Here is a 22,890-nt window from a genome sequence, read left to right on the forward strand (position 1 = left end):
AGGGGGTAAATCCTTCCGGTCCAGAACTGGTTAAAAAGGGGGGTTTCTATCAATCAAGTGTATTATAAAGCTGCTGTAGGAAGAGGATAGAGAAGCTGACAAACTGAACGGGGGCGGGAGGGGGGGGGGGGATTAGGGTCAGTTTCAGTTAGGAAACTTTACTTCTGATTGTTTCTTCTTTGGGCAATCATCCCTGATTTGTTGCTTTGTTTTTTTTTTGTCCCTTTTGCTGGGGGCTTTTTTGTCTTTAATTTTAGTTGTTTAGTTTAGTTGTCAACCACATAATATTTGTGGTTGATATGAGGGCATTAGCCATTTTTAGCTGCTCTCCTGTCTATAGCATGTATTAACTAAAAATGTGTTCTGTCTAAGGGGTTTTTATTTCGAGGTAATGCATTTTTCTGGGTGGGTGTCGGGGGGGGGGGGGGGAGGAAAAAGTACATTTTTTGTAAATTTTATGTTGATGGGTTCTTTTGTTTACTTTGGGGTCCTCAAAGTGCAGCATTCATTTTTGAGTCGCCACCTGTTTTTGGAAACAAAACCACACCCCCCATCCTCATAATAATAATAATTTGCTAGGTAAAGAATGGTTAGGTATACAGTATTCTGTGCTGCTGGACATTTTTTACAACTTTACTATCTGCAGTTTCTATTTTGTTATTGCTCATTAGAACTGTTCTGCTGCTGGTCAATTTTGCACTGCTGTAACATCTGCATTCTCTTATTTTTTAGCCAGAGTTTGAAAGAAATTGGCAAGCGACAGTAGAGCCTCAATTAACTATTGACCAATTATTTTTTCACCTGTGCCTATGCATGTGTCGCAGCTAAAACTCCCTTATAAAAGCTTTAAAATTGAACTCGATCAAATTGGGTGCTTCTTTATACAAGCTAATTGTAAAAGAAAAATCTATTTCATATTTAAGTATGAGCTGCCAGAGTATGTTGTCTCTGAGCCTATACATGAAAAACATACTGTTCCATAACACCACGTACAGCTTCCCTAAAGCCTGGAGCTTTGCATGTTCTATATTTTGTGGCATTTGTACATGTCCCCCATCGCAGTGCCCAGCTTTCCATGGTTTTTTAAGAATATTAGCCCTTAAAATGTCAGAACTGATGAACATCAACTGTTCATCTGTCCATGGTATTTGTCATTATGTTTGTGTTCTGGAAACCCGAACATAGAGGAGTCTGTTATTAACAGAGAATAGTGCAGTCCCTTGTGTGTTATTTCAACAGTTGCTGAAATATTTGGGCTGCAACTGATGGCCACCTTCTGAAAATCCTAGCAGTTATGCTGATCAAACTAATTCAGTACTTTCTAAAGCATTGATCTGAAAGAAGTATATATGCAAATCCGTAAGGTTGGATAAAAGTCCTAATTCTTTATCTGAATGCTTGCTTAGGTTCAGGGGTGTCACTAGCAGCAGCCACCCAAGGGCATGTGCCTGGCATCTGTTGCTGAGTGCTGACGCTGCAACCATATTATTTTTTTAATTTGCATGCTGCTTTGGCAGATGTCCACTTCTGTTCCTGTCTGCCTGCCTGCCCGCCACCTGTTAGACCTGTAGAACAGAACCATGGAAAGTTCTCCAAAATTCTTCTCTGTGCTAGAGGTCTGAAAGGCAGAGCAGCCGACTAGTAGAGGCAAAGCTGTGAGTCAGTATGCTGACTGTCCCCTTCCCATTTCCCAGATCTTGCAAATTATATATCGCCCTAACCAGTGGTAGGTTGTGGCAAGCAAAATAGAGCAAGGGTCCAGCTCCCTAGCTGAGTCTAGAAATGTGGACTGACTGAAGCTTGATATATACTATATATATATATAGACGGCATATATACACTCACCAGCCACTTTATAAGGTACACCTTGCTAGTACCAGGTGGACCCCTTTTTGCCTTCAGAACTGCCTTCATTCTTTGTGGCATAGATTCAACAAGGTTTTGGAAACATTCCTCAGAGATTTTGGTAAAAATGTATATGATAGCATCACGCAGTTGCTGCAGATTTGTCGGCTGCACATCCATGATGTGAACCTCTTGCTCCACCACATCCAAAAGGTGCTCTATTGGATCGAGATCTGGTGACTGTGGAGGCCATTGGGGTACAGTGATTTCATTGTCATGTTCAAGGAACCAGTGGTGAGATGATTTGAGCTTTGTTACACGGTGCATTATCCTGCTGGAAGTAGCCATCAGAACATGGGTACACTGTATTCATAAAGAGATGTACATGGTCAACAACAATACTCCGGTGGGCTGTAGCATTTAAACGATGCTCAACTGGTACAAAGGGGCCCAAAGAGTGCCAAGAAAATATTCCCCACACCATTACACCACCACCAGCCTAAAGCGTTGATACAAGGCTAGATGGATCCATGCTTTCATGTTGTTTACGTCAAATTCTGACCCTACCGTCTGAATTTTGCAGCAGAAATTGAGACTCATCAGACCAGGCAACGTTTTTCCAATCTTCTGTTGTCCAATTTTGGTGAGCCTGTGTGAACTGTAGCCTCAGTTTCCTGTTCTTAGCTGACAGGAGTGGCACCCGGTGTGGTCTTCAGCTGCTGTAGCCCATCTGCTTCAAGATTTGAAGCATTCGATGTATTGTGCATTCAGAGATGGTATTCTGCATACCTTGGTTGTAACGAGTGGTTATTTGAGTTACTGTTGGCTTGCTATCATCTGGAACCAGACTACCCATTCTCCTCTGACCTCTGACATCAACAAGGCATTTTCTCTTTTTCGGACCATTCTCTGTAAACACTAGAGATGGTTGAGTGTGAAAATCCCAGTAGATCAGAAGTTTTTAAAATACTCAGACCAGCCCCTCTGGCACCAACAACCATGGCATGTTCAAAGTCACTTAAAGTGGAGTTCTACCCAAAACTTTAAGGACTCCTGACCCCCTGACATGCCACATTTGGCATGTCATTTTTTTGGGGGGGAGCGGGTACCTAGTTTTGACAGGTACCCACTCCCACTCCTGCTCGGGCCACCTAGGCTGTTAAGCTGCAAGTGATGCCGGCGCCATGAAGAGGAGACGAAGAGGATCGAGGCTTCAGGCGGCTGCCTCACTGGATCTTGGGGCAGGTGAGTGTGTGTTTATTACAAGTCAACAGCTACGCTTTTTGTGGCTGCTGACTTTTAATAAATACAGAAATGGCTGGAACTCTGTTTTAAATTCCCTTTCTTTCCCATTCTGATGTGCGATTTGAACTTTAGCAAGTCGTCTTCACCACATCTAGATGCCTAAATGCATTGAGTTGCTGCCATGTGATTGGCTGATTAGCAAATTGTGTTACCAAGCAATTGAATAGGTGTACCTAATAAAGTGGCCGGTGAGTGTGTATATGTATATATATATATATATGTATGTATATGTACCACTGTCCCCGTAGGGCTTGCTGTGTGTTAACTTCTTAGGCCTCCCTCTGATTACCTGCAGACAGTTGCGGGGGGGGGGGGGGGGTTTCCACATATCCCTCCTTACTCCCGTTTTTCTCCCTTACTTAATAAACTGTCCAGGGTATTCAGTTTTTATATTTATTGTGGAACTTGGATGGGAGAAGGGAATAGGGGGATACTCCAACTGAACTATTCACAGTAGATAAGGACAACTCTTACTTGATTATTTGTGGAAGCAGACACACTGCTTTAACCATACTGCCACTTGTATCGAAAAATTAAATTCTTGCTCTCTTTAGCAGCAGACTTGATGCAACTACTTTATCTTCAGAACACTCTCTAGCATCCCCTTTTACTGACACCCCTGTCCACTGATTCTTCCACCTGAAGGGGTGGCCCTCACAAGACAGTACTCACTATAGGCAGAACCAGATCCTTTCTAGTGTCTCCCTTCTAGTCAGCTCTGCAGGACATCTGACTTCAGCTTCTATTTGACTTTAAGGCCCTCAGGTCGACTACCCAAGGCCACATGGCAGCTTCTACAGAGAAGGGGCAGCTGCTCCCTCCCTCCGGGACCCTGCTCTCCAGCCGAAGACCCCAAGGACATGTGCCCCTGGCATTTATACAGTCACCCATCATGCACTGAGGCACTTTCCTCTGCCAATCACCAGAGCTGTAAAATGCCTGTGACTTCACTTGTCAGGTTTCCTCCCACTGTCCAATATGCCTCCCTATTGGACCAGTGTTAAACATTCAGACAAGGTGAGCTGCACCTGAGAACCATGAGCAGACCCTACCAATGGATCTTGCTCCCTGGTGGGCAGAAAGCACTATATATTTACCTGGCAATCTTCCTTGTAAGCAGAAAGACCCAAAAACTATACTCTGTTCTAGCACCTACCTGGGAATGTGCTATCTATCTATCTATCTATATATATATATATATATATATATATATATATATATATATATGTATATATAAAAAATTATGCTTTTTGGTAATATTATTATCTTGTGTTTTACTTTGGCAGTCAAAAACGTTATTAAGGCTAACACGACAGTGGTTGTTAAATTGAGAAAAATGGTATAATGTGATTGTGTTGTATTGTCTACATTTATTTAGTGTGTATAAGGAACACATTTCTCCCACTGATTTATTTATTTTATTTGGCAGCGCCAACTTAACCTATCCCTTCACACAAATTGAGAAAAATAGAACTGATTTTTATCAAATCCTGTAGCTTTGTACAGTATCTCACAAAAGTGAGTACACCCCTCACATTTTTTAAATATTTTATTATATCTTTTCATGTGACACATTGAAGAAATGACACTTTGCTACAGTGTAAAGTAGTGAGTGTACGGCTTGTATAACAGTGTAAATTTGCTGTCCCCTCAAAATAACTCAAACCACAGCCATTAATATCTAAACCGCTGGCAACAAAAGTGAGTACATCCCCAAGTGACAATGCCCAAATTGGGCCTAATTAGCCATTTTTCCTCCCCGGTGTCAAGTGACTTGTTAGTGTCCCAAGGTCTCAGTTGTGAATGGGGAGCAGGTGTGATAAATGTGGTGTTATCGCTCTCACTCTCCCATACTGGTCACTGGAAGTTCAACATGGCACCTCATGGCAAAGAGCTCTCGTAGGATCGGAAAAAAAGAATTATTGCTCTACATAAAGATAGCCTAGGCTATAAGAAGATTACCAAGACCCTGAAACTGAGCTGCAGCACGGTGGCCAAGACCATACAGCATTTTAACAGGACAGGTTTTACTCAGAACAGGCCTCGCCATGGTCGACCAAAGACGTTGAGTGCACAGGCTCAGCATCATATTCACAGGTTGTCTTTGGGAAATAGACGTATGAATGCTGCCAGCATTGCTGCAGAAGTTGAAGGGGTGGGGGTCAGCCTGTCAGTGCTCAGCAATATGCCGCTCACTGCATCCAATTGGTCTGCATGGCTGTCGTCCCAGAAGGAAGCCTCCTTTAAAGATGATACACAAGAAAGCCTACAAACAGTTTGCTGAAGATAAGCAGTCTAAGGACATGGATTACTGGAGCCGTGTTCTGTGGTCTGATGAGACCAAGATAAACGTATTTGGTTCAGATGGTGTCAAGTGGGTGTGGTAGCAACCAGGTAAGGAGTACAAAGACAAGTGTGTCTTGCCTACAGTCAAGCGTGGTGGTTGGAGTGTCATGATCTGGGGCTGCATGAGTGCTGCCGACACTGGGGAGCTACAGTTCTTTCAGGGAACCATGCATGCCAACATGTACTGTGACATACTGAAGCAGAGCATGATCCCCTCCCTTCACAGACTGGGCTGCAGGGCAGTATTCCAACATGATAACGACCCCAAACACCTCCAAGTTGACCACTGCCTTGCTAAAGAAGCTGAGGGTAAAGGTGATGGACTGGCAAAGCATGTCTCTAGACCTAAAACCTATTGAGTATCTTTGGGGCATCCTCATACAGAAGGTGGAAAAGCGCAAGGTCTCTAACATCCACCAGCTCCGTGATGTCGTCATTAAGGAGTGGGAGAGGACTCCAGTGACAACCTGTGAAGCTCTGGTGAACTCCATGCCCAAGAGGGTTGAGGCAGTGTTGGAAATTTTGGGTGCCCACAGAAAATGTTGACACTTTGGGCCCAATTCGGACATTGTCACTTAGGAGTGTACTCACTTTTCTTGCCAGCGGTTTTGTCATTAATGGCTGTGTGTTAAGTTCTATTGAGGGGACAGCAAATTTTCACTGTTATACAAGCTGTACACTCACTACTTTACATTGTAGCAAAGTGTCATTTCTTCAGTGTTGTTACATGAAAAGTTATAATAAAATATTTATAAAAATGTGAGGGGTGTACTCACTTTTGTGAGATACTGTATATAGTTCTACTTTGTTTAACTGGTGTGTTCTTTAGGAAATGCTAAATATATTTTTGTGGTTTATGCCTGTTTTGAGAGAGTTCCTTATTTACTTTGATATTTGTCTGTTTTTCTAAATGTGAATGTGTGCTTTCAAGTAACTATATGCTTTTTGAATGTATTCATTGTTAAATTGTTATGATGAATTTTCTATAGCTAGCAAAAGTACAGCGTAACAATCACCACAAATTGAGCCCTGCCATTATGGTTTATTGCTTATTGAATTAACGCATTGTTCAATATTAATAGCCATATTTTGGTATGAAAAGGTATAGGAAAACAATTCTAATAGTGGCTCTCTTTTCTATATAGTCACATTCCTCAGTATAAAAATAATCTTTTTTTTTGCCTGCTACATATGCTTATATAGTCTTTACCCATTGTGGACTCCACCCACGATTGGATCGTGTACACACATACACACATCACCCTTATCATAATGCAGTCTTGCCACTTTATTTTCTCTTGGGAAAAAGAAAATCACATTTCTGAATAGCTGCCAACACTTTTAAGGATTGGTACACCATGAGAAGCAAGTAAGTGACCAGTAATCATGAAAATAAACACTGATGTGGATAATTATGATCATGGCAAGTAATGGATAAATCTGCATAGGTTTGATTTAGGGTTAGGCAAATCTCATTCAAACGATTGTTAAATTCTGTCCATTTTTAAGGCTAATAGGCAAATTGGTGCCAAAAAGAGCACAGGACACTAGGCACTGCCATAGTACATCAAAAATGTAAACAGATTGTAATAAGCTCTTAGCTGCAATAACAGCAGTGGGCTTTTTTGTTGTTTTGCAGCTAGCCCAGAGCTATTCTGTAAAAGTGATCTGGGGGGTTTTAAAGTTGCTTTTACTGTGCTTGTAGGTGCTGCCCTGCTCCCCACCCCAACAACACCCCTACTCAGTGGTTACCGGACACACCTGCTGCATCTTGCACCACAACAGATGATGTCAGGATGGCAAGTGGGATGAGATTGGGGAATATCCGTTGCCCAATCCCCTTTGCACATTGTGAACTTGGAAGTGCTCAGCAGCGAGCATTTACAGTTTTACAACTGTCAGAATTCTGCCTTGAAAACTGGGTACACACCAGATCAAGCATGGTCTTTGCTTCATGGCCTGGAGTTGAGGGCTGGGTAGACACCAGGGGGCCAATAGACCCCCTGATATTTCTGTAAAGAGTACAGTGCTATCACACAGGAGGCTTGTTAGCTCTCTTGTGATTGTAATACAGTTAAACATAAATAAATAAGCATGAACATAGCTTAGTAAATGTGGTAAAGCTTTCATGGACAGCATTAGCAACACTGTTTTGTGGTGTCACATATTTTAGATATTTAATACATTTTTTAATCTTAACATTTAGCTTAGAATTCAAATACTGTAGCAGCAGCTACCCAATTTTATTTATTTCAGCCTAAAAATAGAGCCTTTTTTTTAGATAGTCAAGGCCGTGACATATGATTTTTTTATTTATTCCAATGATATTAGGCCTAAATTGATGGGACATAACAACCACAACAGATCTAAAAGACCATATTCTCCTAAAAAAAAAAAAAAAACAACTGTTACAAACTGTTTAGTGGCATAACAGTTTGATTGTATATTTTGTGAGCTTCTTATTTTCACAGTACTACACCACATTGTCTTTAAATGTTGATTAAAACTTTGTAAGAGAGTGCAGAAAACACTTTAAAACTGCAACTTCACATTCCATGCATACTCTGCCATCTCCAAATCACCAATTATTCACAAAATATGCAAACTAGAGACTTTAGGTATGCTTTGATAGAAATTGGTCAGTGTCAGAACAGTATGTGTACATTTAAATAGGCTGCAAATACAGATTTTGGAACAGGTTTTATTTTGCTGTAAAAATGTGTGTACAGTAAACCCCCCTCCATTGCGGGGGTTACGTTCCGGACCCAGCCGCGAAAAGTGAAAATCCGCGAAATAGAAAAACCCTATTAAAATGCATTGTAGGCATGTTTTTTTACTGTCACTGTACGTGTAAAAGCATTTTAAGGTCTTTAAACACACTTTTAAAACAATAGAAACTCATTTAAACACATAAAAGATACTAAGAGACATAGCAAGAGCTATGAAAATCACAAAAATATTTCATTTTTAATGATTTATATAGTAAAATAACATTACAAAAAAAAACGCGAATTACCGGGACCGCAAAAACTGAACCGCGATGGAGCGGGGGATTACTGTATTATCTGTATCATCTTATATGTGTGTATAAGAGACAACAGCCCAGAAATGTTAGAGGACAGTATTGGTTAGATCACAGTTTAAGAGGGAGAAAAATATCAGGTTGTATTATAAACATTTTTGATGAGACAATGACCAAGAATATTTTAGCAGTGCATGACCGTATGTAAGCAGCTTGGTTAGGCTGCAATTTAAAAAGGAGAGACAAGGCAAATTGTATCTTGAAATAAATATTTGAGTGTATTATCTGGGAAGCAATAGCCTACAAATGTTTGAATTGTAGGACAGTATTTAAACAATGTGGTTAGGCTACCGTTTGAGGAAGAGAAGAAGCTATTTTTTCTTGAAATAAGTATTCGACTGTGGAGAAGGGTGGTGGTGGGTGTGGTGGCTTGCAGAATAGTAAGAAAAAGGGGGGTGCAGACATTGTAGGCATAATGGATGCTGAGAGATGGGAGGCTGCGGTAGTTTATTTGTGCTGAGAAAAGGTGTGGTGCAGGCACAATGTGTTCTGAAAGAAGAGGGCCCACAGGTGCAGTGGGTGTTGACACAAGGAGCTGCAGGCACAGTGGTTGCTGAGAGAAGGAAAATGTAGTTTCTGTGAGTAGTGAAAAAAGGGAAGCTGTTGGTGCAATGTGAAGTGAGAGATATTTAGTTGCAGGTGTGGTTCCTGGTAAGAGAAGGCAGGAGCAATGTAACAGTTACTGAGAGAAAGAGGGTTACAGTCACAGTGAGTAGTAAGAGGAGGGCTGCAGGAATTCTACATTCTAAAATAGGTGGGGTTCAACACTTTGAGTGGTGAGAGAAAGGAAGTGTGGGATTGATGGGTAGTCAGAGGAGGGTTACAGGTGAAATGCAAGAATAAGTTTTGGTTGTGAGTGCAGTGGGGTCTGCCTGAGAGTGTGGGAAGATGTGGGGTGATAATGGGGGGGCATGCTGACATTGCAGCAGGAGGGTTAGGTGATGGTGCAGGGGGTTGGCTGAAATTGTAGGAGATAGGGGTTGTAGATAAAGCAGGGTATGTGCTCTGTGAATGCTGAGAGAAGGACGTTTGCTGACATTGCAGGAGGGGGGTTGGGTAATAGTGGTTAGGGAGGCTGACTGATATAACAAGAGCAGGGTGTCTGGGGATTGTGGGAGGACTGCTTGACATTGCAGGAGGGAAGTTGGGAGATAATAAGGGACTGGCTGACAATGTAGGGAGGAGTGTTTTAAGCAGCAGCTACAGAGATGCTACCAGCCAGCCTCGGTCCTGATAGGTGAGCTCCCTCAGAGCATAGAGCTCAACCATTTCCCTACTCATATTGCCAAGAATTTTGACAGAGCTTCATCTGCTGCTGTTTCAGCCATCTCCTCCTCAGCCTGCCTGCTCTCAGGGCACCAGCTATATTGTGTAACCTGGGCCTTCCTATAATGGTCTCAGACAGTGGGCTAAGGAAGAGATGACTGCAGCAGTAGAGAAGATGTTGACAGACTTGTCATCACTTGTCGTTGTATCTCTGGCAATGTAAGTAGGGAAATGGGCAGGTTCTGTACAGGAAGCTTCATATGAATCATCTAGGCTGTCTGGCAGAAAAAATCAGTAGGGTAAGGGAAAATTGTATGCGGTAAGGGTATGTAGCAGCCAGAGGGATATAGAGGGCCGGTGAAAACAGAAAAGAAGGCATGTCTGATTGGAGTGGTAGCACTGAAATTTGATAAAGAGGATAGAAGTGGGGAGTAAAATAGTAAGGAGGAGAATTAACTATTGTAGGTGGAATTCCCAGTGTCAAAATGAAATTTTTGACTAAGCCATTATCCTCAATGTGAAAGTAAAACTGTGCTAAGTAGCAAAACTCTGACTTAGCTTTTATATTAATATTAATATGAATATAATAAAATAAGGAAATGGTCCATACAATCACATGCCAGGAATCAGTTCTGTATACTGTCAGCTAAGTAATAAACATTAGCAAGTATCACATGAGGCCTTGGTGTAGTGTTATTCTGCTACATAAACTGCTTATCTGGGAACAGGGAGATATCTATAAGTCAAAGAACAAGCATTGAGTATATGTTCAACACTACATACAGTTCTAATGGGACATTTCCTGTCTAATAATTCCTTAGAACCCATAGACTCTTTGTTAAGATGAGTTAAAAAAAAAAAAACATCTGTAACACATTTAACCTCTAAGTTTAGTCCACAACATTGCCTAGACTGACTGACTCAAACACACCAGAGGCGGGAGATATCTACCCACCAAAACCACAAAGAGTAGTAAACACTTGCCACGTCTCACGCCACCCAAAATCTATTTTGAAAAAGTTTTACTTTAAAACATACTTTTACTTAATACATTTATGAGTTAATTGCCATATCATTTTCAAACGATAACGATAGCATACGAAATGCCAGCTGCAATTAGAATTTTTATGCACTTGATATGTTTTGGGAGAAGGATAAAAATGCAATATAACAGGTAGATGCTGTCCACCTCCAAAAGCTTGTAGCTATGGCCAAATACTGCAGCGGTTTGACAGGCCAAGCTTTGACACGTCAGTAGTTGTTGAAAACTGGCACTACCTCCCATCCCTACACATTTTGATGGGCTCAAAACTGCGGTAGGGTGCCTCACTGGCCAAAAGAAATGTGAAGGATGGATCTGGCAAGCTATGGCACTTTCAAAAATAGCCAGAGCTCTGCCTATCATAATCGCACACAGCCATTAAGGTATAAACCTCTGGCAACAAAAGTGAGTACACCCTTAAGTGCAAATGTCCAAATTGGGCCCAAAGTGTCAACATTTTGTTTTGCCACCATTATTTTCCAGCACTGCCTTAGCCCTCTTGGACATGGAGTTTACCAGAGCTTCACAGGTTGCCACTGGAGTCCTCTTCCACTCCTCCATGACGACATCACAAAGCTGGTGGATGTTGGAGACCTTACGCTCCTCCACCTTCGGTTTGAGGATGCCCCACAGATGCTTAATATGCTTTTGGTCTGGAGACAAGCTTGGCCAGTTCATCACTTTTACCTCTTGCTTCTTTAGCAAGGCAGTGGTCGTCTTGGAGATGTGTTTGGGGTCGTTATCATGTTGGAATACCGCCCTGCAGCCCAGTCCTTGAAGGGAGGGGATAATGCTCTGCTTCAGTATGTCACAGTACATGCTGGCATTCATGGCTCCCACAATAAACTGTAGCTCCCCGGTGACGGCAGCACTCATGCAGCCCCAGACCATGGCACTCCCACCACCATGCTTGACTGTAGGCAAGACACACTTATCTTTGTACTCCTCACCTGGTTGAGGCCACACACGCTTGACACCATCTGAACCACAGGATATGATTCCAGTAATCCATGTCCTTAGTCTGCTTGTTTTCAGCAAACTGTTTGCGGGCTTTCTTGTGCATCGTCTTTGGAAGAAAATTTGATGCAGAGGTGTATGGTCTGAGTACTGATAGGCTGACCCCTTCCACCCCTTTAACCTCTGCAGCACTGCTGGCTGCACTCAAACGTCTATTTCCCAAAGACAACCTGTGGATATGATGCTGAGCATGTGCACTCAACTTCTTTGATCGACCATGGTGAGGCCTGTTCTGAGTGGAACCTGTCCTGTTAAACCGCTGTATGATCTTGGCCACCATGCTGCAGCACAGTTCAAGGGTCTTGGAAATCTTCTTATAGCCTAGACCATCATTATGTAGAGCAACAATTCTTTTTTTCAGATCATCAGAGAGTTCTTTGCCATGACGTGCCATGTTGAACTTTTAGTGACCAGGATGAAAGAGTGAGAGCAATAACACCAAATTTAACACACCTGCTTCCCATTCACGCCTGAGACCTTGTAACACTAATGAGTCACATGACACCAGGGAGGGAAAATGGCTAACTGGGCCCAATTTGGACATTTTCTTTTTTTGGACATTTTTACTTAGGGCTGTACTCACTTTTGTTGCCAGCGGTTTAGACATTAATGGCTGTATGTTGAGTTTTTTTGAGGGGACAGCAATTATGGTTTATTTAAAATATCAAAAGGGAGAAAATAAGTGGAGTCCCTTATTACAGTTTATATACATTTTATTTGTACTTATATGCAACAAAAGGTTTGTGTTTTCCTAAAAATATGCTGTTCAAATAAATGTATATGCTATATGTCAAAATAGCAGTTACAGTTGATTTGCTATCAAATATAGCAGTTTGATTTGCATTTTAATAAGTGAAATAGGTATTTGATCCCCTATCAATCAGCAAGATTTCTGGCTCCCAGGTGTCTTCTATACAGGTAACGAGCTGAGATTAGGGAGCACTCCTAATCTCAGTTTATCACCTGTATAAAAGACACCTGTTCACAGAAGCAATCAATTAATCAGATTCCAATCTCTCCACCATGGCCAAGACCAAAAAGTTGTCCAAAGATGTCAGGGACAAGATTGTAGACCTACACAAGGCTGGAATGGGCTACAAGACCATCGTCAAGCAGCTTGGTGAGAGGGTGACAACATTTGGTGCGATTATTCGCAAATGGAAGGAGCACAAACAAAAACTGTCAATCTCCCTCGGTCTGGGGCTCCGTGCAAGATCTCACCTCCTGGAGTTTCAATGATCATGAGAACAGTGAAGAATCAGCCCAGAACTACATGCCCAGAATGCCCAGACCATAGTCACCAAGAAAAAAATCGGTAACACACTACGCCATGAAGGACTGAAATCTGCAGCGCCCGCAAGGTCCCCCTGCTTAAGAAAGCACATGTACAGGTTCGTCTGAAGCTTCCTAATGAACATCTGAATGATTCAGAGGAGAACTGGGTAAAAGTGTTGTGGTCAAATGAGGCCAAAATTGAGCTCTTTGACATCAACACAACTCGCCGTGTTTGGAAGAGGAGGAATGCTGCCTGTGACCCCAAGAACACCATCCCCACCGTCAAACATGGAGGTGGAAACATTATGCTTTGGGCGTGTTTTTCTGCTAAGGGGACAGGACAACTTCACTGCATCAAAGGGACAATGGACGCGGCAAATCTTGGGTGAGAACATCCTTTTCTCAGCCAGGACATTGAAAATGGGTCAACGATGAGTATTCCAGCAAAACACACAGCCAAGGCCACAAAGGAGTGGCTCAAGAAGAAGCACATTAAGGTCCTGAAGTGGCCTTGAGTTTAATAGGCTAAGCTGAAAGTTGTTGTATCTCCAACAGGCCTAGCCAGTCTCCAGACCTTAATCCCATAGAAAATATGGGGAGGGAACTGAAGGTTCGAGTTACCAAACATCACCCTCAAAACCTTAATGACTTGGAGAGGATCTGCAAAGGGGAGTGGGACAAAACCCCCCTGAGATGTGTGCAAACCTGGTGGCCAACTACAAGAAACATCTGACCTCTGTGATTGCCAGCAAGGGTTTTGCGACAAAGTACTAATTCATGTGAAGGTGTCAAATACTTATTTCACTCATTAAAATACAAATTGATTTAGAACTTTTTTTAAATGTGTTTTTCTGGATATTTTAGTTGTTATTCTGTCTCTTACTAAAATAAACACACTATTAAAATTATAGACTGATCATTTCTTTGTCTGTGGGCAAAAGTACAAAATCAGTACAAAATCAGCAGAGGATCAAATACTTTTTTTTGTCTCACTGTATGTATTCTGTAAGGTTACAGTAATTTGGAAGTCATTTTAACCACTTTACCACTGGAGGATTTTGCTGTCTTCTGTCCAGGCCACTTTTTGCGATTCGGCGCTGTGCGACTTTAACTGACAATTGCGCGGTCGTGCGACGCCGTACCCAAACGAAATTTACGTCCTTTTTTTCCCACAAACAGAGCTTTCTTTTGGTGGTATTTGATCACCTGTGCGATTTTTACTTTTTGCGCTATAAACAAAAAAAGAGCGTTTATTTTGAAAAAATAACAATATTTTTCACATTTTTTTATATGAAATTCCCCCAAAAAAATGTAAAAATCAAATTTTTTTTAAATTTTTGGCCAATTTGTTTTCTGCTACCTATGTTTAGTAAAAAAAATCGCAATAAGCGTATTTTGATTGGTTTGCGCAAAAGTTATTGCGTTTACTAACTAAGGGAAAGATTTCTGTCATTTTTGGTGTTTTTTTTTTTAACGCGTAATGGCGGTGATCTGCGATTTTTTTTGCGGGACTGCGACATTGCGGAGGACAGATCGGACCCTTGACTGACATTTTTGACACTTTTGGGGGTACCAGTGACATTACTACAGTAATCAGTGCTATATATATGCACTGTTACTGTAAAAATGACACTGGCAGGGAAGGGGTTAATTTTATTGGAGAGGGAGGGGTTAATGTATGCCTGGTGCTTACTGACGTGTGGAGGGGGAGGTGACTGTGTGACAGAAGGACAGATCGGATGTCCAGCTATGCTGAACACTCCGATCTGTCAGTCCCTGTCACTATGGAGATCCGCCCGCTGTGTTTACACACAGCGGGCGGATCTCCAGACTCGATCCCCGACGATCGGGGCAGAGCAGCGGCAATCGCCGCTGCTCCTCTGCTGGCCCGACTCCCGCTGTGAATGAACACAGCGGGAGCGAGCCTCCGGCGGCGCGCGAGCGCCGCCCACAAGGGGCGGAGTCCAGCGACGTAGGTCTACGTCGCTGGACGGGATCGCGGCACTTTGCCGCAGTAGCCTCAATGTAAGCGGGGCTAAAGTGGTTAAAGGATAAGTTCACCTTTAGGAACATGTTACATGTTACGCATATCTTTAGGGTGGAACCTATAACATGCTCCCTGCTGCCAGAGCCCCCCCCCCACTGTCACTTTTTGAAATGTGCAGTTGCGCGGCACTCCGCATGCGCGCTCGCGTCATTCATTCCCAGGAATCTGGAATCTGTTGCTGAGAAAACTACAAATTTCATCTTCCATCGTGGCAGATGGCTTATATTTCTCAAACTGCAAGGGTTCTGATAATTCCCCTTACACTGCCTACAGCTCTGCACCTGAAAGCCTGTACGGAGGTATAGTTAACAGAGCTTTAGGCAGTGTGTGCAGGAGCCTGACATTGCACCTGCAATCTACTGATCATGGGTGCATTGCTCTTGTGAGAAAAATATAAATGCACCTTTTTCTCCTGCAAAACAAATGTACACTTATAACTTCTTAACAGTACAATGGCAGTTTCTAAATTGATCAGTAATGATAGGAGATAGACCAAGGATTATGACCCAATATACTGTATAATACCAAAATACTAAAATTGTAAATAAAGCTCATACCAGTTGTACCATTACTGATAATACTGACAATTACAAAATCATAAATGTGAGAAAGCAACACATCTTACCCTTTGCTTCTTTTCAGGTTTTGTGTATGACTGTAACTGATCCTTGTGATTCTTTTCCTTTGCTTCAGTTATTCCGATTGTTGAGCTCTTCTGTTTAGTAAAGTTTGGTGATAAATCAGGCAGTACAGTTTTTGTAGGTAGATGTGAATCCTTCAGTGAAACAGGCAGATCACAATAGTTAGAATGTGAGGACTGTAGTGAAGAAGTGCTTCACAGAAGAACACAGGATATTCTGTCCTCTGTAGAAACTGTGCAAGCTGCTTTACACCGCTGTGGTCAACGCACTTCACCATTTACACTGCCATGCCCTCCACACATGAACACCGAACGCTATATCAGAGCCTGCAGTGTGAGCTTCAGTTATATCTTCTTTCTCTCTATTGTGCTGAAAAGCTTTCTTTATTTCATATCAAACGGGAAGTTAACTGACATGGCTGGGAATGATCACATCATGTGCATGTTGTGTAAAAACACTTTTGATATTAGACAATGTTTGTGTCTAGATTTAAGACTCCCATAGCACTGTGTACAACCTATTTATTAACCCCTTTTTTTTTTTTCTTAAACATGCTTTACTGTAAGTCTCAGTAAATAATTATGCTTCATGCATTAACCACTTAAGGATCAGAAGGTTTTACCCCCTTAATGGCCAGGCCATTTTTGCGATACGGCACTGCGTTACTTTAATTGACAATTGCGCAGTCAAGCGACGCTGTACCCAAATAAAATTGATGTCATTTTGTTCTCACAAATAGAACATTGTGGCGGACAGATCAGACACCTAACTGGCACTTTTGAGGGGACCAGTGACATTACTATAGTAATCAGTGCTAAAAATATGCACTGTTACCATACTAATGACACTGGCAGGGAAGGGGTTAACACCAGGGGTGATCAAAGGGTTAAATGTGTGCCTAGGGGGTGCTTTCTAACGGTGTGGGGGATTTGCTCACTTGATGAACACATAGACCTGTGTTCTTAAATAGGAAGAACACAGGATCCCTGTGTTCATCACAGACAGAACAGCGGTCTGCCTTGTTTACATCGGCAGACCACCCTTCTGTCTCCATGGGGAGCAATGGCGGGTGCCCAGAACTGATGATTGTCTCTCCCTCCAGCCACGCGTGCCCCCATTATCTGCTAAACAAAGCAAGGTACAGGTACATCGTTTCACGTAACAGAGCCGACATGCAGCCGTAAAACTACGGCGGCTGCTCGGCAAATGGTTAAAGAGCATTTCCTTATGAAAATGCTAATTGCCTGGCTGTATCACAGTGATCACATCACTTTGTTAGTAAACAGATGTGATCGATAGCTGCTGGTGTATTTTTACACTGTACAATGTTTTTATAATAAGAATTCATATTTTTTCTAAATAATATTTTTTTTACACATCTTGTTTTTTTATCAGTTTATAATATTATACAAAGTACCGTATTTGCTGGCATATAAAACGACTGGGCGTATAAGACGACTCCCTAATTTTCAAGCTATAGGTTTTGGACTATACTTGCCGTATAAGACTACTAACCCCTTCTGTACTGTAGCGGAGTATAAAATGTGAGGACTACTTTACATGGCCCAAACCAAACATCCCTATTAATCTCCAAGCAGGGTAAGTACACAAACATCCCTATTAATCTCCAAGCAGGGTAAGTACACAAACATCCCTATTAATCTCCAAGCAGGGTAAGTACACAAACGTCCCTATTAATCTCCAAGCAGGGTAAGTACACAAACGTCCCTATTAATCTCCAAGCAGGGTAAGTACACAAATGTCCCTATTAATCTCCAAGCAGGGTAAGTACACAAACCTCCTTATTAATCTCCAAGCAGGGTAAGTACACAAATGTCCCTATTAATCTCCAAGCAGGGTAAGTACACAAACGTCCCTAATAATCTCCAAGCAGGGTAAGTACACAAACGTCCCTAATAATCTCCAAGCAGGGTAAGTACACAAACGTCCCTATTAATCTCCAAGCAGGGTAAGTACACAAATGTCCCTATTAATCTCCAAGCAGGGTAAGTACACAAACGCCCCTATTAATCTCCAAGCAGGGTAAGTACACACACGTACCTCTCAATCTCCAAGCAGGGTAAGTACACAAACGCCCCTATTAATCTCCAAGCAGGGTAAGTACACAAACGTCCCTATTAATCTCCAAGCAGGGTAAGTACACAAACGTCCCTATTAATCTCCAAGCAGGGTAAGTACACAAACGTCCCTATTAATCTCCAAGCAGGGTAAGTACACAAACGTCCCTATTAATCTCCAAGCAGGGTAAGTACACAAACGTCCCTATTAATCTCCAAGCAGGGTAAGTACACAAATGTCCCTATTAATCTCCAAGCAGGGTATGTACACAAACGTCCCTAATAATCTCCAAGCAGGGTAAGTACACAAACGTCCCTATTAATCTCCAAGCAGGGTAAGTACACAAACGCCCCTATTAATCTCCAAGCAGGGTAAGTACACAAACGCCCCTATTAATCTCCAAGCAGGGTAAGTACACACACGTACCTCTCAATCTCCAAGCAGGGTAAGTACACAAACGCCCCTATTAATCTCCAAGCAGGGTAAGTACACAAACGTCCCTATTAATCTCCAAGCAGGGTAAGTACACAAACGTCCCTATTAATCTCCAAGCAGGGTAAGTACACAAACGCCCCTATTAATCTCCAAGCAGGGTAAGTACACACACGTACCTCTCAATCTCCAAGCAGGGTAAGTACACAAACGCCCCTATTAATCTCCAAGCAGGGTAAGTACACAAACGTCCCTATTAATCTCCAAGCAGGGTAAGTACGCAAACGTCCCTATTAATCTCCAAGCAGGGTAAGTACACAAACGTCCCTATTAATCTCCAAGCAGGGTAAGTACACAAACGTCCCTATTAATCTCCAAGCAGGGTAAGTACACACACGTACCTCTCAATCTCCAAGCAGGGTAAGTACACAAACGCCCCTAATAATCTCCAAGCAGGGTAAGTACACAAACGCCCCTATTAATCTCCAAGCAGGGTAAGTACACAAACGTCCCTATTAATCTCCAAGCAGGGTAAGTACACAAACGCCCCTATTAATCTCCAAGCAGGGTAAGTACACACACGTACCTCTCAATCTCCAAGCAGGGTAAGTACACAAACGCCCCTAATAATCTCCAAGCAGGGTAAGCGGGAGCCAGTCAGTGAGTCCAGCAGCCGCGATTGTCAAGGAGAATCACAGAACGGCCGTCTGCCTATGAAACAAGGCAGGCATCTGTTCTGTCAGACAGTAAGGGAGAGATCATGTGTACCTAGTATTCAAGAACACAATCTCTCTTACTGCAACTCACCCCACAGTTAGAAAGCACTCCCTAGGAGCACACTAACCCCCTGATTGCCCTTGATGTTAACCCCTTCCCCGCCAGTGTCATTTATACAGTAACAGTGCATATTATTTAGCACTGATCACTGTATTGTTGTCACTGGTCCCCAAATAGTGTCACTGAGTGTCAGATCTGTCCGCTGAAATGTTGCAGTCCCGTTAAAAATTGCTGATCGCTGCCATTACTAATAAAAACTATAAAAAAAAATAAAAAGTCTATAAATCTATCCCATAGTTTGTAAACGCTATAACTTTTATGCAAACCAATTAATATACGCTTTTTGGGATTTTTTTTTTTTTTTTACCAAATAAAGTGTAGCAGAATACAAAGTGGCCTAAACTGATGAAGAAATTTTATTTTTTAATTTTTTTTTATTGGGAATGTTATATAGCAGAAAGTAAAAAATATTGTTTGTTTGTTTTTTCAGAATTGTAGATTTTTTGTTTATAGCGCAAAAAAATAAAAATTGCACAGGTGATCAAATAATACCAAAAGAAAGCTCTATTTGTGGGGAAAAAAGGAAATCAATTTTATTTGGGTACAGCGGCACACGACCGCGCAATTGTCAGTTGAAGCAACGCAGTGCTGTATCGCAAAAAATGGCCTGGTCATTAAGGGGGTAAAACCTTCTGGGGCTGACATGGTTAAACAAGCTGAAGTTAGAAGCTGATTGGCTACCATGCACAGCTGCACCAGATTTTTCACTTTCCAGTTTTAGTAAAGCAACCCCTTTATTTCAGCCTGCAATAACTTTTTTCAGCTAAACCTAATTCACTAAAATGTTTTTGCGCCAATGACATCATCAGTATTTTTGTGGGGTGTGTAAGATGGATGTGCTTAAAGGAAATGCTTGTGAATTACATTCACATACATATAATGCACATTTCTGATTGATTATTACTTAGGCTGGCCATACACTATACAATTTTCTTGTTCAACTTTCCTTTAGATTTACCAAAACCATGTAATATAGGGTCAAACCTAAACACTTTCAATTTGTATGCAATCAGGCAGGCCCTTGCCCTACATAGTTAAAGGTAAATCTAAAGGAAATTGAATAAGAAAATTGTATAGTGTGTGGCCAGCCTAAGGGTCCATTTATGATGAAGATCATTCTTAATGGAGTACCTTGTAGCAAGATCAGAGGCCCACAAGCTGCTTGTTTCAGCTCCTGGGTTTAGTGCTGGATGTCAGCTGTCGCTGAAAGCTGGTGGTTCCAGTTCCCATGATGGCCAAGACTCAAGCTACCAGATACCAGTTTAAGTTGGCACTGGGATGAATAGCTACTGTCCCTGTGCTTATTTAAAATGGCACCCAGGACTTAAGTGCTAATATTTTGGTTGTTTTGGGTAGAGTTAGCAACCCTTTTGTGTCCCTGCTAGGAAGATTCACTTCCTCTATGTGTCCTGGTAAGCACTGGAACAGAAAGTAAAGGAAATTTCTAAATGTTTTATTGTCACTGCAACAGGAAGTTGTCTCATATAGGATTTTCTTCACATTGGTGTGATTTCCTTTCACTTCCTCTTGTGTCTATGGGCAGATAATGAAGACAAATATTCCCAATTCAATACAGACAGCCGAAAAAGGGACTAAAATAATGTTTTGGGTCTATAGACTTTGAGAACAGCCAACATGGTGTTATGTAATTAAAAAAGCATTCAATTCTGTACGTCGCCATGTGTTATGTTCCCAATAACAGGTCAGGTACAGTGTCCTGTCTGCTGGGGTGCAATAGCAGCCCATTCATTCAGCTATGCACCTTATTCTATTCTTTTTTTTTTTTTTCATCATGCCAGTCTTTTGATACATGTTTTGTGATATTTATGAGCTTTTTTCTTTTTCAATAAATGGTTGATTTCTATTCCAGTGTTTTTTAATCATTTGGACTGGGTGGTTGTAGTAAATCAAACCAGTTTTTCTTTTTATTTAGTTTTTTCATTAACATTTACTGGTTTACTCCCCCCTTTTCCTTCCTTATTATTTTGGCATTTAATATGCCTAACAATTAATTACTGCATAAGAATGTACTAGAGTGGCCCATCATTTGGTTTTTCACCTTATTCTAGCAGCTTAGTGTAGCACCCAACAGGTAGGTGCTAGGTAAAGTATAGTGGGCCTTGGCTGCTTAACAGCAGGGTCATGATTTCAGCTGGCTGTCATGTCTCCCAGGTGTGGTTACTGAGAGGGGAGTCTCCCCACTGGCTCTGTGAGAGGATACTCATTGGGCAGTGGAGGAAACCCAATCAGTGGCTCAGTCAGGCTTGTATCTACCCCAGAAGGCAGATTCTGCCGCAGAGCATTCTAGGAGTGGGTATAAATTTGAAGGGAACGCATGACGCAGTGTCTTTGGCGGGAAGCAGAGTCCCAGGAGGGAGAGTATGGCTGTCTCTCCTCCTGTCAGAGGAAGTGGGTGTCCTGGGTGGCGGCCTGGGAATCCAAAGAGTGTGAAGCTGAGCTGCAGAGGGGATCCAGTGTGCCAAGAACCAGCGGAGAGAGAGAGGGGTCCAGTTTCAGGAAAGCCTACAAAGGTCGTGAGTACTGTGGACCACTACGGAGAAGGTTCCAGGGATCCAGGAGTCAGATAGCTGTTAAAGGGGGTGCCTGGTCAGAGGACCCTGAAGTATTAGAGAGAGTACCTAGGTAGTGTTAACCTTCCTAGCGGTATTCCCGAGCGTGACTCGGGGTTAGATTTTAGAGCCAAAAGCGGTAACCCCGAGCCACATTTGGGGTACCGCTAGGAAGATTGCTGGATCCTGGTAGAGGTTTTACTTACCTTTTCTCCGGGATCCAGCGAAGAATGTGGGCGGTATGCGGTGGCGGATCTTCCTCCCGATCGTCTGCGAGCCCCGGCTTCCGTCTCCGGCGACATGACGTCCGCCGGGGGGTGGAACCGGCGGCAAAATTCAAATGTAAAAACACACCAAACACACTGATACCATTCAAAATAAAACAAATTCACATTACATTGCCCCCAGTGCCCTTTCCTGCAGTTTTACTGTACTTTTTATGTAAATATATGTATATATACATATACATATATATATATATAGATATATACGGTATATATCTATATATATATATACATATATACAGTATACATATACAGTATATATATATATATATATATATATATATATATATATATATATATATATAACACGTGTATATATATATATATATATATATATATATATATATATATATATATATATATATATATATATACGTAATTCTTGTGAATGAGCAGCCCAAACCAACTGTATACATTATATATATATATAATATATGTATATATATATAACATATATAATAAATGTATACAGTTGGTTTGGGCTGCTCATTCACAAGAATTACATGCACAATAATGGTACCGCTTTCAGCACCTAAAATCCAAAAGAATCATACAGCCAGGGAGGTTAAAGGGGGCGCCTGAAGTTTGGGCCCTGAAGAGTTAGTCTACAGTGGGAAGTGTACAAGGTTAAGAGTTGCAGCAGCGCAAGTATATACAGAGAGCTACCTCAGTCAGTGAAGGGCTGGAGGGAGCTGTTCAGTAACTTTTGAGCTAAATCAGTGTCAGGAGTCAAGTGTTCTACAGTCCTGGATCTTCTGAGTTAAAGTTGAGGTTCCAGCACAGTTTCAGTACTACTGTATCTATAGGCATCACGAAGCGCTG

The 22,890-nt window shown here is 41.9% G+C and overlaps 1 protein-coding gene across 3 annotated transcripts in view; it reads left to right on the plus strand.

Annotated features, from left to right (window-relative positions):
* Positions 1–22,890, plus strand: part of MED12L (mediator complex subunit 12L) — an 837,051-nt gene that overhangs the window by 272,115 nt on the left and 542,046 nt on the right. The window lies entirely within an intron of this gene.

This window comes from Pelophylax lessonae (genome assembly GCF_965119305.1).
Source record: "Pelophylax lessonae genome assembly, chromosome: 3".
NCBI lineage: Eukaryota > Metazoa > Chordata > Amphibia > Anura > Ranidae > Pelophylax > Pelophylax lessonae.